Source organism: Mastomys coucha, unplaced genomic scaffold (genome assembly GCF_008632895.1).
Source record: "Mastomys coucha isolate ucsf_1 unplaced genomic scaffold, UCSF_Mcou_1 pScaffold22, whole genome shotgun sequence".
In the NCBI taxonomy this organism is placed as follows: domain Eukaryota; kingdom Metazoa; phylum Chordata; class Mammalia; order Rodentia; family Muridae; genus Mastomys; species Mastomys coucha.
Genome location: NW_022196905.1, coordinates 52393559 through 52400130, shown reverse-complemented (window position 1 = coordinate 52400130; position 6572 = coordinate 52393559).

Here is a 6572-nt window from a genome sequence, read left to right as displayed (position 1 = left end):
TGGGATTGCTTCAAGTTTCTCTCCATTTAGTTTGATGTTTGCTACTGGTTTGCTGTATATTGCTTTTATTCTGTATAAGTATGGGCCTTGAATTCCTGATCTTTCCAAGACTTTTATCATAAAGGGATGTTGGGTTTTGTCAAATGCTTTCTCAGCATCTAATGAGATGATCATAAGGTGTTTTTTCTTTGAGTTTGTTTATATAGAGAATTACGTTGATGGATTTCCAAATGTTGAACCTTTCCTCCATCCCTGGGATGAAGCCTACTTGATCATGGTGGATGATCATTTTGATGTGTTCTTGGATTCGGTTGGCAAGAATTTATTGAGTATTTTTGCATCTATATTCATAAGGGAAATTGATCTGAAGTTTTCTTTCTTTGTTAGGCCTTTGTGAGGTTTAGGTATAAGAGTAATTGTGGCTTCATAGGACGAATTGGGTAGAGTACCTTCCATTTCACTTTTGTGGAATTGTATGAGGAGTGTTGGTATTAGGTCTTCTTTGAAGGTCTGATAAAGCTTGGCACTAAACCCATGTGGTCCTGGGCTTTTTTTTTTTTGGTTGGGAGACTATTTCATTAGCAAATATGGGACTATTTAGATCATTGATCTGATCTTGATTTACCTTCTGTACCTGGTATCAGTCTAGAAAATTGTCCATTTCATCAAGGTTTTCCAGTTTTGTTGAGTATAGGCTTTTGTAGTAAGATCTCATGAATTTTTGGAATTCCTCAGTGTCTGTTGTTATGTTTCCCTTTTCATTTCTGATCTTGTTAATTAGGATAATGCCTCTGTGCCCTCTAGTTAGTCTGGCTAAGTATTTATCTATTTTGTTGATTTTCTCAATGAACCAACACCTAGTTTGGTTGATTCTTTGTATAGTTCTTTGTGTTTCTATTTGGTTGATTTCAGCCCTGAGTTGATTATTTCCTGTCTTCAACTCCTCTTGGGTGAATTTGCTTCTTTTTGTTCTAGATCTTTCAGATGTGCTGTCAAATTGCTGGTATATGCTCGCTCCAGTTTCTTTTTGGAGGCACTTAAAGCTATGACTTTTCCTCTTAGGACTGCTTTCATTGTGTTCCATAAGTTTGGGTATTTTGTGGCTTCATTTTCATTAAACTCTGAAAAGTCATTCATTTCTTACTTTACTTCTTCCTTGACCAAGTTATCATTGAGTAGAGTGTTGTTGAGCTTCCACCTGTGTGTGGGCATTCTAATGTTTATTTTGTTATTGAGGGGCAGCCTTAGTCCATGTTGATCTGATAGGATGCAAGGAATTATTTCAATCTTCTTGTGTCTTTTGAGGCCTGATCTGTGACCAATTATATGGTCCATTTTGGAGAAGGTGCTATGAGGTGCTGAGAAGAAGGTATATCCTTTTGTTTTAGGATAAAAAGTTCTATAGATATCTGTTAAATCCATCTGTTTCATAACTTCTGTTAGTCTCACCATGTCTTTCTTTAGTTTCTGTTTCCATAATCTGTCCGTTGCAGAGAGTGAGTTGTTGAAATCTCCCACTATTATTGTGTGCAGTGCAATGTGTGCTTTGAGCTTTAGTAAAGTTTCTTGTATGAATGTAGATGCCCTTGCATTTGGAGCATAGAAGTTCAGAATTGAAAATTCATCTTGGTAGGTCATAACTTTGATTAATATGAAGTGCCCCTTCTTATCTTTTTTGATCACTTTAGGGTAAAAGTGATTTTATTTTGATATTAGATTTTTCTTGATATGAGAATTTATTTGATATTATTTGATATTAGAATGGCTACTCCAGCTTTTTTCTTGGGACCATTTATTGTAGAATTGTTTTCCATCCTTTTATTTTGAGGTAGTATCTGTCATTGTCACTCAGGTGGGTTTCCTGTATGCGACAAAATGTTGGGTCCTGTCTACATACCCAGACTGATAGTCTATGTCTTTTTATTGGAATTGAGCCCATTGATATTAATAGATACTAAGGAAAGGTAATTGTTGCTTCCTTTTATTTTTGTCATTAGGATTGAAATTCTGTTCATCTGGCTATCTTCTTTTAATTTTGTTGGAAAAATCCTTTTTTTCTTTTTCTAGGATGTAGTTTCCCTCCTTGTTGAAGTTTTCCATTTATTACCCTTTAAAGGGCTGGATTTGTGGAAATATATTGTGTAAATTTGGTTTTGTCATGGAATGCTTTGATTTCTCCTTCTATGGTAATTGAGAGTTTTGTTGGATATAGTAGCCTGGGCTGGAATTTGTGTTCTCTTAGGGTCTGTATGACACCAACCCAGGATCTTCTGGCTTTCGTAGTCTCTGTCAAGAAATCTGGTGTAATTCTGATATGCCTGCCTTTATATGTTATTTGACCTTTATCCCTTACTGCTTTTAACATTCTTTCTTTGTTTTGTGCATTTTGTGTTTTGACTATTTTGTGACCAGAGGAATTTCTTTTCTGGTCCAGTCTATTTGGAGTTCTATAGGCTTCTTGTATATTCATGGGCATTTCTTTCTTTCGGTTAGGGTAGTTTTCTTCTATAATTTTGTTGAAGGTATTTACTGGCACTTTAAGTTGGAGGTCTTCACTCTCTTCTATATCTATTATCCTTAGATTTGGTCTTCTCATTTTGACCTAGATTTCTTGGATATTTTGGGTTAGGAGCTTTTTGCATTTTGTGTTTTCTTTGACTGTTGTGTCAATGTTTTCTATGGTATCTTCTGTACCTGAGATTCTCTCTTCTATCTCTTGTATTCTGTTGGTGATGCTTGCATCTATGGTTCTTGACTTCTTTCCTAGGATTTCTATGTCCAGAGTTGTCTCTCTTTGTGTTTTCTTAACTGTTTCTACTTCCATTTTTAGGTCCTGGATGGTTTTGTTTAGTTCCTTCACCTGTTTGATTGTGTTTTCCTGTAGTTCTTTAAGGGATTTTTGTGTTTCCTCTTTAAGGGTTTCTACTTGTTTACTGGTGATCTCCTCTAATTCTTTATGGGACTTTTTTTGTTTCCTCTTTAAGGGCTTGTACCTCTTTACCTGTGTTCTCCTATATTTCTTTAAGGGAGTTATTCATGTCCTTCTTAAATTCCTCTATTACCATGATGAGATATGATTTTAGATCCAAATCTTGCTTTTCTGGTGTTTTGGGATATCCAGGACTTGCTGTGGTGGGAATACTAGGTTCTGATGAAGCCAAGTAGTCTTGGTTTCTGTTGGTAAGATTCTTGCTTTTGCCTTTTGCCATCTGTTAATTTCTGGTGTTAGATGTTCTTGCTGACTCTGGCTGGAGCTTGTCCTTCCTGTGGGTCTGTAAGCCTGTGTCAGAACTTCTGGGAGATCAGCTCTCCTCAGGTAAGACCTGTGTGCAGTGGGCTGTGGATCAGTTGTCCCTCCTGAGTCCTGGGGTCAGAACAAACATTGGAGACAAGCTTTCCACTTGCAAGGAAAGGGCAGAGAGGGCTGTGGATCTGCAGTGCCTCGTCCTCAGTGAAGAGGAGGTCTAAAGGATCCTGTGCCTGCTGCCTTGCCATTTCAGAGGCCTGTGCCTCCTAGCTGTTCCCCTCTTTGAAAGTCATCAGAGAGAAAATGGAGATCTCATCTGAGTGTCTGGGTTGGAGCACTCCCCAAAGGCAAGTTCTTTGCTTTTGGGAAAGGGGCAGAGAGGGCTGTGGATCTGTAGTAACTCCTCCTAGGTGAAGAGGGAAGTAGAAAGATTATACACAAGATAACGTAGACCAACTCAAAACTAATTAGAATATGAAAATTATCTACTAATGTGAAAAATTCTCAAAAATTATAAAAATTTTAAGCAAACATTGAATCCTCGAATTTCATAAAACAAATAGTACATGATTTAAAATAACAAATATCCTGAAACAATAATGGTGGGTAACTTTATTATCATACTCTTGATTCAGATAGTAATTCAAACAAAAAGTAAAGAAGAAAGAAAACCATGGGAGCTAAAAGATGCTATGGATAAAATGGTCTTAACTGATATATGCAGAATATTCTACTCAACAAATATGAAATATACACTTTTCTAGGAACACATAAAGCTTTCTCCCAAGTTGATCATATCATAGGATATAAAAGAAGTCTCTAGAGACCCAATATCTAGTTTGTATCATTTGTTTTTTCATGTCAACACATGCTGGGATAAGAGTAGAAATCAACAACAGAAAGTAAAACTATTTTGGAGATGAAATGATTTTTTTGTTTGTTTTTGTTTTTTCATGACAGGGTTTCTCTGTGTAGCCCTGGCTGTCCCAGAACTCTATAGACCAGACTGGCCTCCAACTCAGAAATCCACCTGCCGCTGCCTCCCAAGTGCTGGGATTATAGGCGTGTGCCACCACTGCCTGGTGAAATGATATATTTTAAAATGGTCAGAAATGAAGTAAGAATATTTTTAAATCCTAGGAAAAATAATTCCTTTTCATGATTCATTATTCTAAGGAAGAAGTTACCTGTGGTTACCTTATGTCCACCTTCATATTTTGAATAGATTTGAAAGGTAGACCAGGTCTGTGATTAACAATAGTCATAATTTCAATGATATGTAATAGGACATTGATGTAGTATAGAGATACACAATGGCTTAAAATGAGGTAATTACTGTTATAGATATCTTCAAGAATAAACAATGTTTCTGGCATACTTTCTGAAAATGAAAGCAAGGAATGCAGAAAAATAGAATTTGTTTTTACTATTTTATACAATAAATATAGAATTAAGTTACAAATGTCAAGGAATATGGGCTGCTATTCTTAGAAAGAAACTATTTATTTGTATATTTTTGCTTTTCCTTGTTGGTAACAAGATTTTTTTCTTCATTCCATAAACTCCTACCTACAAATGATGGATGCTACACAATTTATTTTTCATTCTGCTCTCATCGTTACCCTACTTACATAGCGAAGGAGCTTCCAACAAAGACCCACTCTGTCCTTGAAGAGAATTTATCCTACTTATATTGCTTACAAAAACCCATTATGGGGAATTTGGAATAATTTCAATTTTTTTATATGCAATGAGAGAGAACAGGTGTACAGAGAATGAGAAGAATTCATTGAGCACATTATTGGACTTTTTTTTAAAAAAATAGGGTAAGTTCAATTCATGAGGTGCAATAAAACAAAGATTTTCATCTGAGAAGAGGGCTTGTCTTTACATGTTTAAAAGGTGAAAGAACAAAGTTGGCTGAGTGAGTGGTACACAGACTCCTAAGAACAGCGTCTCTGTCACTGTCGTTATTAATTTGAATTTGACTTAAGATGTTTACCTACATTTTCATTAATGTGTTTAGTAAAAAAAAAAAAAAAGAAAGAAAAAAAAAAGAAAAGACCCAAATGTTGCATGTAACCTTTGCTACCCGTGCTGGGAATGGACTATGCTACCAGCCCTCGCCCAGGTTCTCTTGAATCCATAAATAAAATAATAAAATACACAGAGAGAGAGAGAGAGAGAGAGAGAGAGAGAGAGAGAGAGAGAGAGAGAGAGAGAGAGAGAGAGAGAGAGAGAGAGAGAGAGAGAGAGAAAGAGAGAGAGAGAGAAAGAGAGAGAGAGAGAAAGAGAAAGAGAGAGAAAGAATTATTCAATTTCAACTTTCCTTCTTGGCATAATTGTTGGGTATTATTAAACTCACATGGCTAGCATGCCTTTGTCAATAATCTTAGCTCTGCACCTCTCCATCTGCCCTAAACTTTAGTTGCTCAGTTACATCTAGTCCCCGCTTGACACCCTGGACTACCATCTGTAGGAGCAGCCTCTTTGGCCACTCCTTATGAAATCACACATGGCTGGTCAACTTTTCTTCATCAGAAGCATGGAGAATCTGTCTCTCTTTTCTTTGCATCTCTCTGCTTGACTCCAGGGACATGGAATTCCCACCTATCCCTTCCATCCAGCAAGTGACCCATGGCTTCTTTACTGCCAGCTCAAGAATCAATTGGGGAACAAGACCTTAGCATCAGAAACACCCCTACACCCAAACACATGGTTATTAAAATCATGCAACAAAAATAAAATAGTAACTTAGTTTTAAGTAAAGTCATATGATAAAAGGAAGTACCCTGCCCCATTTTCACTGAAAACCTGATGGGATTTAAAATCGTCATGAAAAGCATACCTCTATGTGTGTGTGTAAAGGTATTTCTAGAAAGGTTTAATCCTGAGTTTGTGGTATGTGATTCAGGAAGAAGAAAAAAGGAAGAATGTGAACTGAGCTAGACAATAATTTCCATCTCTACTTCTTGATAATAGATTCAGTATGACGGTCTCAGGCTGTGGACTTAACTGTCAGATGTTCTGTTAGCATTTTCTTCAAATTCTTCAGAAAGTTGAATAGCCCATATTTTTACTTCATATCAATTTCTTTACTCAATAGATCCTTAGAATAATATACTCAATGTGAAAAAGAAAGTACTCAGTCTACTTGGTTATAAAATGCAGCTATGGCAGCATGTAATAAACATCAATGCAGAGATGTCCAGTATGGGTCCTAATCCATCAATGACATAAGTGAAATTAAATCAAGGAAAGAAAATTTAAATGTTTTGATGGAGGGTCTGCTCTTTTTAAGAGGTGGTCCAAGATGAGCACATTT